Genomic DNA, 18,206 nt, shown 5'->3' on the forward strand with positions numbered 1-18,206 from the left:
GGACCTTGGGTTCTAGTCCTGCTTTTGCCCCTGTGAATGGATAAAGTTACCTGAACCTAGTAGGACTTGGTCCCCTGATCCATATGACTGCTAAGATCTCTTCTGATCTTAATATTCCTTGATTCTGTGAGTTATATATCCTTTCTAGCTTCTTTTCATTAAATTCTCCAGTCCAGAAATTTGCCAACATGTATATCTGCACCTAGCTTTGACATCTATAAGATGATCAAAAAATATTTGTTATAGGTAACTGTGTTTGCTATTTCTGATGGGTTGTGAAATTACTGTAATTTCACAGCTTTTTATATTGGACTATTATTCATTTTTATTTTTGTTGAATGATATTATTGTTGTTTTAACATTTATTTCTTCTCTACTATGGCTTGTGCATGATTTAGAATTGATTTTTATCTGTTCTCACTAAGGTGTGTCACAGGGAAGCTGCAGGAAAAACTCTTTCACTACACCTAATCTTAGTCACTCTAAAAAGATAGGCACAAATATTTTGATGATCATAAAATAATCCAGAAAGTGGATTTTACTTTTATTCAGCTTGACTTTGCTGGTAGGGAAAAAAAAGCATTTTGATTACATTGGCAGGTTATTTTAAACTAGTTGCTCTACGGAAAGAAATGCTACCTCAACTCTACCCATTGAAAAACTGACTGGTTAGAGACAACAGTTTGGTACCAAAATGTGGGGAGACCTGTACTTTCTTCTAAGGCTTTTACTTGGATATACCAAATTTAAAAAATACACAAAAACAATTGCTTCCTATTTGATTAAAGAATTTTAAAATTAAAGTAGTTGTCCCCTTAACATTAGTTTTTACCATCATACATTTTCAATTGATTGTTAAATAGAAAATAAATTATTTAACTAAGTCAGTCATCAGGTAGACAGTATAGATAGTGTATTAGTTCTTTTAAAAATGCCTAATTCTATAGGATATATATTCACCTCACATATTTTCAGTATTTAACACTAATACAGCAGTGGCTTAATATATCATTTGTAATTGAGAGACAGTTAATTAGTTATGCTAATAAAAAGCAAATTTTGGAGCATTTAATCCATTGTGTATTATTATTTGTTTTGAGAAACTAACTCAAGATTTATAGGGTTTAATTTGCACCCCAGAATAAATGAAAGGAAGGGAAGCCAAAACTTCTCTGGTGTTGAGGAAAAACCTTTGCTTTCTAGTTTCCTATGAAAGGCAGTACTGTTCATCACCATTAGCATAGGGGAAGTAGGACCCTACCGTTCCATACTTAAGCTTGTTTTTATTTTTAAGGAATGTCGGAAAATTGTGGAAATGAATGTTTTTTCTTTTCTTTTTCCTTAATACCTCATGGATCCTGACCTTTTCCTTTAAACTGGTTTAGTATGTGTTTCCTTTAAAATTGGTCACTGATCCAAAAATAAGTTTGATTTTCCTTTTCCATGATCTTCTTTAAAGAATTCTGTTAATAGCATACTAAACTGTATTACAAACTTACTGAATAAGTGCTTTGAATGGACGGCAACCTTGGAATAAAGGACACAGAAAGAGTAATGCTGCACAGAAGAAATTGTGTGAGTTGCTATAAAGGAAAAGAATGCAAGTGTATGGCTGATGTGATCAACGTCTAGTAGGTTTGTTAGCAATTTAATGGAATATGTTTATTCAGGCACAATAATGACTTCAGTTGAAATGTCTGCTCTGCTCTTTTTCCCATACACTTTGGAATGAGTTGAACGTGACAGTTGAGCTTTCAACAACCTTCATGAATTTTAAATCCTGTTTAGTCATAAAATGGGGTACATGGCATGTAGTTGGAGTGGACAAGGAGTTGGCAGCTTCATCAGATATCATAGGATATCAGGTGTCTTCAAGATAATGAGGAATTGGACTCACCAAGTGCATTCTGAGTCTGTTCTATGTACCCACAAGGAACAGAGGACCTCTCTTTGTCCAACATTTAATAATCAATCATTTTGAGTCTGGAATTCTTGAACCAGCATGTGGTTCAAAAACTTAAACTTTGTATCATCACAGAAGAAAATCTTCACTGATGTCTCAGAACAAATTATTTTTTGGCAGATAAATATTTCTATTTTTTTATTTCTCTTATCTGATTAATCTGCTTAATTCAAAGAACTACAGTGCAAATTGTGACATAACTTTGTATCCTCAAATTTTAGCACATATCCTAATTGATCCTGAAGCATTTCTTTAAATGTTTTATAAAGTTGCTCTCAAATTTTCTTTTGTTAGTGTTGTTCAGTCACCAAGTTGTGTCCGACTCCCTGCAACCCCATGGACTGCAGTACGTACGCCAGGCCTCCCTATCCCTCACCATCTCCTGGAGTTTGCCCAAGTTCATATCCATTGACTCGGTGATGCCATCCTACCATCTCATCCTCTGTCACCCTCTTCTCCTTCTGCCTTCAGTATTTCCCAATCTCAGGGTCTTTTCCAACGAGTTGACTGTTGCCATGAGAATCCCATGAACTGTATAAAAAGGCAAATTTTCTTACCACCATAACAATCTTAATCTTTGCTTAGGGTTAAGTTTTGAAATAGTCTGAAATTCAAGGAGCTTTATTTATTATGTTTGAAATTACCTAAGAACAAAAGACTGTTTTCAGAATAGAGTTTCTCAGTAAGTCCACTTTAAAGCAATCTCAATTTAAAGTGTGAATGTATTCTTAAATTACCTTATAATAATGCCCTATGTTTTATTTAAATATGGGATGTGTGTGCTTATAGTATAATTTTATAGATGAGCAAAAATGTCTTCTCATAAACATATTTAATAGGAAATTCTGGGAGTTTATGTGCGAAATTATTAACAGTGATGTCTATCCACGGTTTGGGGGTTGCAAAGATTTTTAATGGTTTTATTTTTACTTATCTGTATTTTCTGAAGGAAAGTTATGACCAACCTGGACAGCATATTAAAAAGCAGAGACATTACTTTGTCAACAAAGGTCCATCTAGTCAAGGCTATGGTTTTTCCAGTAGTCATGAATGGATGTGAGAGTTGGACTATAAAGAAAGCTGAGCACCGAAGAATTGATGCTTTTGAACTGTGGTGTTGGAGAAGACTCTTGAGAGTCTCTTGGACTGCAAGGAGATCCAACCAGTCTATCCTAAAGGAGATCAGTCCTGGGTGTTCATTGGAAGGACTGATATTGAAGCTGAAATTCCAATACTTTGGCCACCTGATGCAAAGAGCTGACTCATTTGAAAAGACCTTGATGCTGGGAAAGATTGAGTGCAGGAGGAGAAGGGGACAACAGAGGATGAGGTGGTTGGATGGCATCACTGACTCAATGGACATGGGTTTGGGTGGACTCTGGGAGTTGGTGATGGACAGGGAGGCCTGGCGTGCTGTGGTTCATGGGGTCACAGAGAGTTGGACACGACTGAGCAACTGGACTGAACCGAACTGAATCTATAATTTCTAATATTTCTACATTGAATGTGTGGGATGGGATGTGCTACCTTTTTCACTTTGTCTATAGAGATTAGGCTTTAAAGAGACCCCTCAGAGAGTTGATATATATTCCCTACAGGTAGGAAAATGCCATGGACTGGAGTCTAGGTGATCTTGAGAGCCAGAAACTGGGCAACAAATTGTTTAGATGTGAAACCCAAAGAGTGCTACTGTGTTGGTCATAATTGCACTGCCAGAGTTTATGGAAGTGTTTGCATGGGCTAGAAATGGATCATGCAGGAGCGAAAGCTGTGCTGGGTCTTCTTCAAGTTGTGTATTGAGGGATATCCCAGGGAAGCAAGGGGACCCCAAAAGTGAGAGCCTGGATGGAGTGAGCCACAGATGAACCAGGGGCTGATATCCTAAGCCAAAAAGACTCCTGCAAGATAACTACTAACAGCCCACTCTTCCTTACCTAGAGTCACATTAATTTGAGGTGTTTAGAATAATAGAAAATGTGCATCTGAATCTATTTGCTTTGGGAGCCAGAATGGGCAATGGTTACTATAGTTGCTGGTAGTAGATGATGTTTTAAATGTTTAAGTATTTCTCAGCTTCTTCTACTAGTGACACAACAACCATTATTCACCAATCATAGCTCTTTCATTTTTGCCCATTTTTAAGTCTTTATTGACAATCATACTTCTAAAAATTGTTTTAATCTAGTTTTCACCTAGTCTTTTAACTGCTAAATTTATCCACATTCTTTTGTTCTTAAAGAATCTTTTAGTTCTTCCCTGGTTATTTATAAGGACGCTCTTCAGTTCATTGCACAAATACTCAATAACACTGATCATTGATCACTGATGAGGCAATAAGTTAAACTGTGCTATGAAGACCGAAAGAGTTAATCTACTTTTCAAGGCTCTGAGGTACTATCGGGGAGAAACTGAAGCAACAAGAAAACCTGGCTAACTATATAGTGTCAGCAAGAAATACTAAGGGAGTATATTTGCTTAATTCTAAAATGCATTCAGTTTAGTTTTGAAAGCATAAACCATTACTGTGTTTACAGTGGTTTGTTTCAAAATTTGAGCATCAGCTTCTGTGATATTAAATTTAGTTCAGATACATCTGAGCACTTTACAAACTATTCCCACTATTAGAGTGGTTTTTGGCTAACAAAGTGTATGCTTTGTTAGACTATAAGCTTTGTACATTTTATAGTGAGCACATTCCTGTTGTGAAATGGAATGCATCTGATCCATAATAAATCTGGTTGAGAGACAATGGAACCTTGCCAGCTCAGCCCCAGTTCAAGGAAAAAAACAATAAATAGGGGCAATGACATTTCTGAGAATATAATTTCATCATGCTTTGCCTCATAAGAAGAGAATCTGGATGGTATTAAAGTTATTGTACTTTGAGAATTACTCAAAACCAAGTCCCTTCTGTGTTACAGAAGGAACTAGTAGCTAGTCCTCAAATGAACGTTTTATTTTAAAGTTAGTTAATACTTAGTGACAAATTAGAAGCAGAAATAAACCTTTGAGGAGGAAAGGGAGAAAAACTGTAAGGGCAAGAAGATTACCATATGTTTCTAAAGCAATTTAGAAAAGGCAAAACTCATTAGCTAGACAATAATTAGTTTTCCTTGGTAAAACATTGACTGGAATGTTTCTGTTAGGAAAATATTATTAGACTGTTCCAGTCTCAGTCCAGCTAAGGATGCCCAGATTTGATAACAGAGAAGAGAAATTACTCACTATTTTTATTACCATCATGTTAGAATGTGGGCAACCATCAAAAACAAGAACAATTTCTTGAAGCTAGCCATTTCATACAACTACTTTGGAAATAAGCCTTTACTCAATATCCATAAGTATACAAATATTCAGCTGATGGCTTTTCATTTATGTGCTTTAAATAGATTCCAAAAGAAGCAAATGTTTGAACATATGATAAAGGGTGAATATTTGCCACACGATAGCCCAGAATCCAAAGGCCTCTTCTAAGAATGAATTAGTATCTCCTCTGTTATCCCTGCTGGAGCCTGTCACAACTATCTTTAATGAAGGCTGAAATCACAACACACACACACACACAAAAATCAAGACTCAGAAGGAAAAAAATAACTAGCATTCCAAAAACCATTCTGAATATTGTGTTCAAACACTGGGCAATGTGCTGCAGTCAAAAAAGCACCAACTGGCACAATTGTGAAGAAAGCTTGTTTAAATTGGTTAAAAAAATTAGTAAGTGCAGTATTTTTTAAAGAAAATGCAGCCTTACTGATTTTTAGCACATACAACAATCATTGCATATCTACTAATGAAGGGTTTCTCTCAATCAAGAAAGAATTTTAGTAAACCTACTTGAATAAAGGAATAAAAATGTGTTTTAATTGGCACAGTAACGTTCCTTCAGCCCATGGTGCTATAGTGCAAATATAGTGTAGACTGACTCATCTAAACCATGTTTGAAAGTTGTTCTTCTTATAGCCTTGTATACTCTATTTATTTGCTTAATGAACTTTGCCCTGTCTGTTCAAGTGATCATAATTTCAAAATTGAAGGTTTCTGAATGAATAAAATATACTACTACTATGTTGTGTAGCTTCCACAAAATTGAATTTAACAAGAAAATGGACAGGCAATTGAGAAGAAGTAGCACTTGAAGACTTTACATACCTACTACATCTGGAAAGTTCATTGCAATCCATTTATGTGTTTCCAGACCTTTAATCCTGGTGCTGTGTAATCATAATGAATATGCATAAAGCAGGGCTTTGCTGCCAGAGAGAGGTTTTTCTAACTATTGCTGCAAGTAGCTACCACACCTTGTAACAACAATGGATCTAAATATCTCTTGGAGTCTCTTTCTTGGAATACTGTTGTTAGGAGGAATTGTCACCTCATTTCATCCAGGATGAAGTTTGACATATAGTTCTCATGTTCCTTAGTTTTAGATTTTATGTCATTGACTTCAAGTCTTATTTCCAGTTCTGACTACTCTGCAGAAGTCTAGATTAATATATTCAAATGTGTTGTCCTCTCTATTTGAATATCTAGAAGGCATTTCAATTTCAACATGGCCAAAACAAAACTCGAATTTTCTCCCAAACTTGCCCTTGTTCTCTACAGTTTCCTCTATATAAAAATTGCTACCACCATTTACCCAGTTAATCAAGACCAAAATCTGAGTCATTCTTGACTCTTTCCTTTCCTTCACCCCCACATCTAATCCACCAGCAAGTCTTGTCAGCTCTCCTTAAAAACACATCTCCAATCCAGCCACTATTCTTTTTCTTCACTATCATCACCCTTGTTCAAACCACCATTATCTTTCACTTGGTCTACTGCAACGGTCTCTTAACTAATTCCCCTGTATCATCTTGCCTTGCAGTCCATTTTCCACAAAGCAGCTAGCCAGGATTACCTTTGCAAATGAAATCATGTCACTCCCTTCCCTCAAATTTCCAGTGGTTTCTGATAACACTTAAAATTCCAATCCTTTTTGCTGGTTTACTAAGTTCTGTGTGATCTGTCCCCATCCTATATCCCCTTGCTGTGTATCACATACCTTCCTGCATTCATTTTCTAGAGATACCATAGCAAAGTACCATAGACCAGGTGGTATAAATAACAGAAATTTATTGGTAAAGAATCTGCTTGCAGTACAGAAGACACAGGTTCAATTCCTGGGTCAGGAAGATCCCCTGCAGAAAGAAATGGCAACCCACTCCAGTATCCTTGCCTGGGAAATCCCATGGACAGAGGAGCCTGGTGGGCTACAGTCCATGGGGTCACAAGAGTCAGACACTACTTAGTGACTAAACCACTACCACCACATTTTCTCACAAACTTGCAGGCTAGAAGTTTGAAATGATGGTATGAGGTGGGTTGACTTCTCCTTGACAAGCAAGTGGCCACCTTTTCCCTGCGTCCTCATCGCATCCTCCCTCTGTATCTGTCTGTGTTCTAATTTCCTCTTTGTGTAAGGACTCCAGTCATATTGGATTAGGGCTCACCCTAGTGAGCCCCAATCAGTTTAACTTAATTACCTCTTTAAAGGCCCTGTCTTCAAAGAGGCATATTCTGATGTTAGGACTTCAGCACACGAATTTGGGAGGGAGCCACTTCAGCTCATAATACTTGCCCTATTTATAGTCCCGCACTGACTATCTTTCTGTTCTGTTCTGTTTCTTGAACAAGTCACACTTGCTCCCACCTAAGGGCCTTTTCATTGCTTTTTGTTGGAACATTCTTCTCCCTGTTGGTCCTTTAGGTCATTTAGATGTCAGTATGCATGTCACATTTTCAGAAAGGTGTTTTTAGCCTCCCAATCTACAGTAACTACCACTTATTTTATATATTATGTCCAGAGAATTAAATCTCTGCATAGTATCTACCTTTACCTAATATTTTTCTGCTTGTTATTTCTTGTTGATCCCTCCATATCCCTGCCAGAATATACACAAGGATTTTATCTTTTCATTGATGTATTTCCAGGGCCTAGAATAGTGCCAGATGTGTTTAAAAATGTTGAATAGTTACTTGTTGAATGACCCAATAAATGGATCAATTTATTGGAGAAGGTAAAGAGAAGAGTTAATGATTATGGTGACAAATAGACCAAAGGGTAGTCTCCTCACTCGGGGATCTTTAGAAATAAAGATGAATCTGCTTACCTTTGAAAGAGTGAGAGTTGTCTAGAAGAAGTTACCCCACCTTGCAACTGTGCCTTGGTTAAACAAAGTGGATATTTTAAATTTATGTGTAAATTTGTTATCACATTTCTAGAAGTCATGTCTACTGTAAGTTTCAAAGTTGTTCAGCTGTTCTTTCAGTGAACATATAGAGGGTCTATTGGGGCCAGATCTTTTGTTAGTAGAACGCCCCAAGGAACATGGGAGCATACAGAAGGCATATCTAATGCAGCCAGGGCTTGCAGCTGGGGCGGGAGCAGAGGTTAGCTGGCAGGCTTCTGAGGCAGCTTAGTACCTACAATGTATGAATTGTGTACTGGACATACAAAATACTTCTCATACTTTCAGTCTGTTTGCCTTTATAAATGGCAACATGCAACTTCTCTGAATTCATAGAAAATTATGGGCACTTCAACCTTGATGTCTGGTGCTTATTTTGGATGGTGTGCACAGCAAATTTTTATGCTTCTCAACTTTCGGGAAAATTAGTTTAAAATTTTAGAAACTTGTCAGTTTTCTAGTTTTTAACATACTAAATCTTGCAGGCCCTTTGGCAGCTGACACTTATTTCCCTTTGGTATTTGGTGATAAATCATATTTTTATTTGTACTCTGCAGACAGAGTATCAGTGGCTCTTAGAAACTCAATACATGTACTGTGTCATTATCATCAACAAGGAAATGGACCACTTGAATGAGTACATTATATCAAGAGAGTGACAAGACCAGCAAGAGCTCCTGCTTTGCTTTTCATTTAAAAACTACACGTTGTTTCCAGCCTTCTTCCCCAAAACTGTCTTGCTGTGATATCTTAAGGCACAGTCCTTTGAAAATCTAGAACTTTGCTGTTATGTCTTCATGTTCTATCCAGATAATGAGGGGTCTTGCCTAGTTTTCTTCAGAACTATTTTTACTTATCCTGTGTACTCTTACCACACTGGGTTTCTTTCTGTATTTCTATCTAACCTTCCTATTCACATTCCTCCAGACTTAAGTCCTGGTTCAGAGATGAGAGTGCTGACCATTAACTTCCAACTCTGACATATGGAGCTATAACAATTGTGCTTTATCTACAGATTAAGGCAATGTAATACCTCCTGGGGACCTTTTCACTTTACAAATTATTTGTAATCTTCAGTTTTCTATAAGCAGAGTGGTCTTCATGTGATAAGTGACATTTGATCAACATGCTTATCAGCCAAGATAGTGGGTACTATCAGTTAAAATAACATCTTACATATTGTGTCATTTGTTGAATGGCAAGTCATGGCGTAGTCCTAGAGAGAGAAAAATCTTCCATTAGTAGTTGTTTCTACATCAGAATTTAATGAGTTTTAGTAGTTTTGTCTTGTTATGGACTCTTTAGCTACTGCTTACCAATTTTGTTATATAAGCAAATGAGTTTCTTTTAGCTGCAGCTAAGAGAAAACTCAAATCAAATTAAGGAAATTAAGAATCTAATGTGTCAGAACTCCAGGGTTCCAGAACTGGTCCATTCATCAGCTCACAGTGTCATCAAGGATCCAGGCTCTTTCTGTCGCTCTTTCCTGTCATGCTAGGTGATATCGTGTTGTCAGACCAGTCCAGTTCCAGGTACCATACAGGACAATGTACCATACAGAAAGAAGTGGGATTATGTTTCTTTCTATGTCTCCAGAAACTCAACAGACTTCTCCTCCGTGGCTAAAAGTAGGTCATTTGCACCAGTCCCTGCCAAGAAGGATGGAACTGCCATGACTGATTTAGACTAGGAGATACCTGAAGGGATGTGGCATTGTTAACTGAGATAATCCATGTAAAACCACCTACCGCAATGCCTGGGACTTAGAAAGAGCTTAATGAATTTTACTTAGTGATAAAAGTTAAGTCTGTGGCATTTAAATCGTAAGAGAGCCAGAGTTATGAGTAGTTAAGAGATAGATTTCTCAGACCTTGGTGATACTCATTCTGTGTTTAGGAGAGAGATGACAAGGATCACTTGCATGCAGCGAGCACCTGGAAAGCCCATCTACGGTGCTGGCTTGTAGGACCAAACCTCAGATTTTTAGAAAGAACATATAGAAAGACCCTACTCATAGGAAGAGATTTGGGTAAGTTACTAGAACAGGACTCCAGGGAAAAGAATCAAAAAGCAGTACCTAGGTATATAGTCTTAAATAGGACAAAGCGTAAAGAAAGACTTAATACTACATCCCAGAGCATTGACCTAGAGCTTGTTAAATCCTCCCTTTTCAGGTCATGATTGATCCTGGGGATTGGGTAGGAATGACCCCAAAGTTGATGAAATCTCCTATACTTTTATATGGATATGAGCAAGCACGCAGAAAAGCAAGGCCTGACATCTGTCTTTATACAGGAAAGGCATTATTCTACGTAGTATAATTATTCTCCCTGTTGGCAGGTAAAAAACAGTACTTTGGGTTACTAAAAATAATAATAATAAAATATAAGTATCAAAAGTTGGCATTAAGACACACACACACCTTATTTTCTAGGTACAGCTTTTCCCGCTGCAGCAGAATCCTTCCATTCACCTCTGAGGTTCCTATCCTAGGATCTTTTAATCCACTTTTGGGTCAGTCTTATCTTTCCCCTGTATCCATATACCCAGCTTCTTGCCTTTCTTCTTCTTGGCTGCGCAGCTTGTGAGCTCTTAGTTCCCCAACCAGGATGGAACCTTCCCCTGCAGTGGGAACTTGGACTCCTGAATACCGGACTGCCAGGGAAGTCCCCAGACTCTTGCTTCTGATAGAATTTGGTTACTTTACTCATAAATAACCATCTGGGGTGTTTTCAGTAAACTCTCTAGGGGGTAAATGGAATTACAGTTAGAGTCACATTTATGAATGCCAAAAATTGTTTTGAGACTACAACTGTTAGAAATCTCGAGCTGGAAATGATCTCATTCTTAAGCTCTGCCCTCTCATCTTACAAATATGGAAACCAAGATGTTAAATATCCTGGTTAATTTTTAGAATTTGTCACTGGAAATAAACCAGTAAGTTTAGAAATCTAAGAAATCAATGGGGGAAAAATGCAATGGATATTTAATAATATTATTACAAAGGTTCAGTAAGAGAGACATGAACTAGGTGGTTATAAAACTTTCACACACATACCTCCTATAAATATTACGAGTTCCCAGAATAATCACAGGACTGATGACATTTATTTGACTGGTAAGTTTTGAAGATTTTAATGTATTAAGTAATTTTCAGTTCTACTGACCATTTTCCTAACACAGTAAGCCTTTCCTTAATTTTTCATAGATGAAGTCGAGCTGTTTATAATCTGAGGATCATCCAGAAATCTTTCTGTTTCTAAAGAATTCCAGATGACCCTCCAGCAGTAACACATTGCTGTTATGATTTTGATTTCTTAGCTTAAATGCTACTTCCTCAGAGTGACCTTCCTTGACCTACTGAATCATGTACCCCCCTTATTTCTCAAAGCACACTATTGTTTCCTCCAATATCCCTTATCATAATGTGTATCTCTTTAATGTGTATTGCCCTAAGGGCACTATATAGCAGGGATCATGTCCTGTTTTTGATGGCCACTGACCACTGTCTAGCATGGTGTCTAGCTCACAACACACACTCAATATTTACTGAACAAATGAAACAAAATAAGATTGGAATGACTGAAGGCACAGTTTTGCTTTGTATTGCTATTTACATATTTACTTTTATCATTTTAATTTTTATGAGCATGTATTAGATTTGTAATGGAATTGCAACTTGTTTTCTTCATTTAAAAATTTAATTGTATAAGATTTCAGTAAATAATAGGTTAAGGAGAGCTTCCCTGGTGGCACAGTGGTAAAGAATTTACCTCTCAACGCAGGAGACACGGGTTCAATCCCTGATCCGGGAAGATCCCACATGTTGCAGAGGAATTAAGTCCATGCGCCACAACTGCTGAGCCTGTGCTCTAGAGCTGGGGAGCACCAACTACTGAGCCCACAAGCCGCAACTACTGAAGGCTGTGTTCAAGCTCCACAACAAGAGAATCCACCACAATGAGCAGCCTGTGTACCACAACCAGAGAGTGGCACCCACTCACCGCTACTAGAGAAAACCCCACACAGCAGTGAAGACCCAGCACAACCAAAAATAAACAAATAAATCTTTTTAAAAAATAATGGATTAAGGAAACTAATGGGTCTGGAATCCTAAATTTATTTAAATCATTATTTTCTTGGGAATTTTTACGAACATTTTAAGAACTGGTACACCATATTCTGAACAACTTGGAAATTAACATTTAGTTCAACATTTTGCTTCAGATCAAAGCCTTTTTAAATACATTTTTTAAAAATTTGGGGTTCTCTCTATAGTTTTCTATTGCTGTCATAAACATAGCGTTAAAAGAACACCCATTTATTATCTCACGGTGTTTATAAGTTGGAGGTCTGGACACAGTGTACCTGGTTGTCAGTTGGACTGTATTCTCACTTGGAGTTTAGGTCTTCTTCTAGGCTAATTCAGAATTCTGTTGTTGACAGAATTCAATTCCTCAGGATTGTAAGACTAAGGTCCCTGAGTTTTTCCTGGCTAGCAACTGGGAGTTTCTCTCAGTTCCTAGAGGCCACCTGGTAGGCCCCCTCCATAGGCAGTTCCCAACAGGAATGTTTGCTTTCTTTCAGAACAGTAAGAGAACATATTTCTGGCTTCCTCCATCTCTGACCTTTAAACCCTCTTTTAAGGGTTCACCTGATTAGATCTGGCCCATCCAGGATAATCTCTGTTTTGAGTAACTCAAGTCAACTGATTAAGGACCTGAACTACATCTGCAAAATATCTTTACCTGTGCTATGAAATGTAATTTAATCACAGAAGTGATAACTCATCATATTTGCAAGTCCTTTCAAAACTCAAAGGGAGAGGTTTACACATGGCATACACATCAGGGGGTGGCTATCTGGGGTACCATCTTGGAATTCTTTATGGGAAGCCTACAATACTTCCCAATGGGGCAGAAACCCTTCTCAGAATCTCTCCAGATTGATTGAATTGGTTTGGAGTGTATCCACATGTCCATATGCTATTGTAAGCTCACTGTGATTAAAATATATTGTTGACTATTTAAAGATTTTTCTGCAACTAATTTCTCATAATCTAATCTAGAAATTGGAAGGATGAAGTAATGACTCTTCAAATTCATCAGCCTTAGTTGGTGTACACTTAGGAAAGCAAAATTTAGGATCTTCAGAAATCAAAACCAAAGTTCACATTGCTAGAAAGTTATACCTCTGTCCCTGCCCTCCTCCAGAATATCTTAGTCCACATTTTTATTTAAACAAATAGATTTAAGTGGATATATGTTCTGCCTGCAATGCAGGAGACCTAGGTTTGATCCCTGGGTTGGGAATCAACCAACCAACCAACCTCTCTTCCAGAGGGAATGGCAACCCACTCCGGCATTCTTGGCCTGAAGAATTCCCATGGACAGAGAAGCCTGGCAGGCTACAGTCCATGGTGTCACAAAGAGTTGGACATTACTGAGTAAATAAGCACACACAGCACAATATGTTTTTATGAACATTACAGATTCTCACAGTCACTTCTAACATTAGTTTTCATTTAAATGCACGGTGGTTAGCTAAATTATCTTTTTGTTAGTGACAAATTGTATAGGAAAGAAGAACACAAACTTTAGAGTAAAGCTCTCTCAGGTCAGATTTCAGCTCTGCTGCTCTAAGACCCTGGGCAAGTCACAACCTTGCCTTGGCTTTCTCATCCGTAAAACAGAAACACTGTTACTACTTGTTTCATTGGATTAGGAAGGTTACGTAAATTCAATATGAGTTCTTAGTAGAGTGTCTGGCACATGGGAAGACTATATGGTCGTTTGCTATTATCATTGCTAACTAAATTCTTCCTAAGAGCTTTGCCCTAAAATTAGAATGTAGAAGAGAACCTCAATATGTTTTTATTTAGAAATTTTTAAGTTTGAATCATCTAGTATATTAAACTTCTTTCTGATCTTTTTTTTTTTTTTTTTTGGTGGTGGTTTTGGTTAACTTGAGTAATTTCATTAGTACATGTGGAAAAGTTAAGGAATAAACCACTGAATAAGCCTAAGGCATCCCAAAGTTGAAGGGTGGCAATTAAAATGCTGGCCACCCTTGCATCCTTGGTGAACATTCCTGCCGTGGTTTATAATCCTGTTCAGATTATTTATTACATCACACTGTAGCATCCTAGGGCCCTAACATAGAGAAATGTCATCTATCTCTGGTGTGAAGAGATCGTGGAATCCAGAGTAGACTTAAACGTACAGGGTTGGAAAAGAGAAGACATGAGCTCCAGTTCCAATGTGAGCTGCACTCTATGATAAGACCTCAGTAGAATCATAATCACGCAGTGCAGTGCAGATGAGCATGAACATGAGCATGGGCTCAGGAAGCTTGTCTCAAGTCAGTTAGCCTCCCTTAGCCTCGGCTTACTCGTATGTAAAATGGGTATATCGTTGTGTACCCTTCCTACCTTTTGGAGTTATTCTGAGCATCACAACAAGTATTCCATCTTACTGTCATTATACATTCATAAGGTACATCTTCCCCACTGGATAGCTAACTTTCAAGGGACAAGAACTATAGTTTTGTGAGGCTTTTTTTAATCTTTGCAACCTGTTTTTTTTTTTTTTTTTGAAGTTGACATCCACTAAGTGCTTATTGAACTTGAAATGTTGATCAAATGAGAAAATACATGTGAAAGCATGATACGGACGTTAAGTATTGTTACAAAATCACCCAAATATGCTAGTTCAGGTGGCCACAGTGGCTGAAGATGTACTGAGTAACAAAGAACATGAAGGTGGCATAAACAAATGAAGATTTTTGTGTGACGAGGAACAACACAGTACAGTTTTGACACAAGTTCCAAGCCAGCTGTGTCATGACAAGCCGAAGACATCACATCCGCTTCTTGAGTGACTTCCTCAGCAGTCACACTTAACACTGATCAGCATAACAAAGTCAGTGACAAATTGAGAAAAGGAAACCATTTCACTACTAACAAAACTATGTTGCTGCTATTCAGTTCTTTAGAGCTAGACCACGGTGACAGGATAATTTTAAAGTTCCCATAATACGATGAATTCAAAGGGATTCAGAACATTTAAATGGATAGACACTGAAAACCTACTGGTAATAGTGTTGACAGCACTGCTCCCATGACAGGGCAGAATTATAGGTGACTGAGACCTGTCAGCTGCAGACAGGGCAATGCCAAGGGCCTCATTTGTAGTCAGAACATCTGGCAGCCCATTGAGCAGAAGCAGCTAAAGGAAAGTGGCTTGGCAAACAGAAGTGCAGTTCTTAATGGAGCGCAACACAGAATGGTTCATCAGGCCTCATGAGCATGGTCACAGCATCCGAAGGGAAGGTGGTAAACATTCACAGTGAATGTTGTTGAAAATATACATCAAAGACAACTTTGAATAGGACTAACTGGAAAACTGCTGCTGCTGCTGCTAAGTCGCTTCAGTCGTGTCCGACTCCGTGTGACCCCATAGACGGCAGCCCACCAGGCTCTGCTGTCCCTGGGATTCTCCAGGCAAGAACACTGGAGTGGGTTGCCATTTCCTTCTCCAATGCATGAAAGTGAAAAGTGAAAGTGAAGTGGCTCAGTCGTGTCCGACTCGTCACGACCCCATGGACTGCAGCCGGCCAGGCTCCTCTGTCCATGGGATTTTCCAGGCAAGAATACTGGAGTGGGGTGCCATTGCCTTCTCCAAACTGAAAGCATTGGCCTCTAAATAAAGAGTATTGCAACTAATTATGGTGTGTTGCAAACTATGCTACAATACAACTTGCCAATAAAAATTGTAAAGTTTTTTTTTTGTTTGGTATTTTGTGTTTGGGGGAATTTTGCAAGAAGAAAAGGAGAGTTAGGATCAAAATGTTCTATTTCATAATGAAAATTGTGTGTTTTATTTTTATTTTTTTGGAACACATTATCCCACTAGCCAATTAGAAAACTTGGGCTCAGAGCCGTTAACTCATCCCAAGTCACGTGGCCAACTCTTTTCAACCCTTTGGGTTGTAGCCCACAAGGCTCCTCTGTCCGTGGGATGTTCCAGGCAAGAATACTGGAGTGGGTTGCCATTTCTTCTCCAGGAGATATTCCTGATCCAAGAATCGAACCCACATCTCCTCTGTCTCCTGCATTACAGGTGGTTCTTTACCCACGGAGCCATCAGGTTAGCCCAGTGAATGATGCATCCTGTATTCAAATCCTCACTTCTTGCCATCACCATGAGAACCCAAAAGGAATGAAATGAGAAGGCAGGATGATGATGTGAACATGACAGGACAAATGAGGGAACAGAAATGAGAGCCATAAAAGAAAGTCAGAAGAGAGTAGAACAGAAAAGGTAAGAAAAGGAGACCAGGCATTAGGAAGGAGCAGAAATTCTTTAGACGAGCCCTTTTGAGTGTAATGCCTTCAATAACTGTAATCATTTCTGTACCATCTTGGCTGACACTCTTTTGAATGCTGTAGATCATCTTACAGGACAAGCCCACTTCCCACCTCATGTTTTACCTCCAGAGGGCTATTTCAAAGCAGAGATTATACAAGAAATCTACCACATAGCCTGGCAACTTCCAGAAGCTGGAATGAAGTCAAATTGGATTGATTTAAATTTAAATGTGTCCTCAACGTTTGTGCCTTGACTTTACATTGGCTTTGCAGAAAAGACTGATTTTAATTCACTAGAAAGCAGATAGGATCTGTCATAGGGTGGTAAAACACAAGAAACTCATCCAAATGTAAGAGAAAGCAACAGCTTTTCTCTTGGAGGTCAGTTTCATAGTACAAGTATTTGTCACTGGGTCCACACAGGCTGGTTTTCATCAAAATAGCAAAAGTCATATCTAGTATTATTGAGCAATTATCGCATGCTATTTTGCATGTATTTAATGTTGAGGAAGAGCCTAGGAAGTTGCCGCTATTATGACTAGCCACCCATTTTAAAGATGAGAAAACTGAGGCTCAAAAGTTAAACAACTTAAGGTCACCTGGCTAGTAAGTTGCAGAACTGGAATTTTAACCCTATGCCCCGGATCATAAGCCAGGAGTGAGGAGTGATTGTGAATGTGTAACCCAAGAATTCTACATTTTTTAACATTTATACTCCAGAAAAGAAAGGGAGTGAGGGAAGAAGAAAAGAAAAAGGCAATTACCTCAAATAGTGCATGTTCAGTCGTGTATGACTCTTTGTGACCCCATGGACTGTAGCACACCAGGCTCCTCTGTCTATGGGATTTCCTAGGCAAGAATACTGGAGTGAGTTGCCATTTCCTCTTCCAGGGGATCTTCCCCACCCAGGGATCAAATCTGTGTCTCCTGTGTCTTCTACATTGGTAGGCAGATTGTTTACCACTGAGCTACCTGGGAAGACCCACCTCAAGTAGTACCAGCTCTTGAAAGACATGTGGTTTGTATGATTGGAAGCAGCAAGCGTGGCCTGAACCCCCTGTGGCCAGGAAAGAGATCTGTTGCAAAGGGTGGGAGGAGAAAAGATGGGGCAAAAAGAAATGAGAATATAAGAGAATATAAACTTAAAAAAAAAGATGGGAGAGTTGGGGGTGACTCAAGAGGAAGTTGATATACATATAATTATAGCTGGTGTGTGTTGTATGGCAGAAACCAACACAACATTGTATGTAGAATGCATGTAGAGTGAAAAGGGGAGAAATTCTTATAAATTTTTTAGGATTAAGTATGAAAATAAGCTAGTTAAGTTTAAACTAAGGTTGTTTCTCTAATTTGCCATTTTTATTCCTAATTTCATGGGCTAATGTGACCCATTCAACTCAACCTTTGGAATTAATACTGTTTGTTCTGACAGTTTCTCTCCATCCTGAGTAATGCTAATTTCCACTCTGCAAGTTTACTGTCTCAGTGAAAGGCGGGTGTTGGTTGCTTGGTCTTTTTTTTTTCCTCTTGAAATTTAATTATGTCAACATTAAACACAGCCGTGAAACCATAGACTGGGCAGTTTCTTGAAGGCTCATGGTTTGGACCTTTTCCACAAAAATTCCCACTTCTATAATTACATTTAGTG

General features: G+C 38.3%; 1 protein-coding gene and 1 long non-coding RNA gene across 22 annotated transcripts in view; one reads left to right on the forward strand and one right to left on the reverse strand.

Moving 5' to 3' along the window:
- The window catches only part of DDAH1 (dimethylarginine dimethylaminohydrolase 1), a 263,209-nt gene that overhangs the window by 194,748 nt on the left and 50,255 nt on the right, over positions 1 to 18,206 (forward strand). For 4 of the 21 annotated variants that reach the window (XM_081490038.1, XM_081490035.1, XM_081490041.1 and 1 more), the window contains one exon: positions 10,087 to 10,219. The exons of 16 other annotated variants lie outside the window; for them this stretch is intronic. The gene's annotated coding sequence lies outside the window, so the exon portion shown is untranslated. Of the gene's footprint in view, positions 1 to 10,086; positions 10,220 to 14,124; positions 15,464 to 18,206 lie in introns of those variants that run through there. One more of the 21 variants, XM_081490033.1, reaches the window with a different exon arrangement.
- LOC145506128 (uncharacterized) overlaps positions 1 to 18,206 on the reverse strand; it is a 102,543-nt gene that overhangs the window by 21,878 nt on the left and 62,459 nt on the right. The window lies entirely within an intron of this gene.

This window comes from Giraffa tippelskirchi, chromosome 5 (genome assembly GCF_054371585.1).
Source record: "Giraffa tippelskirchi isolate mGirTip1 chromosome 5, T2T-mGirTip1v1.2.pri, whole genome shotgun sequence".
Lineage (NCBI taxonomy): Eukaryota > Metazoa > Chordata > Mammalia > Artiodactyla > Giraffidae > Giraffa > Giraffa tippelskirchi.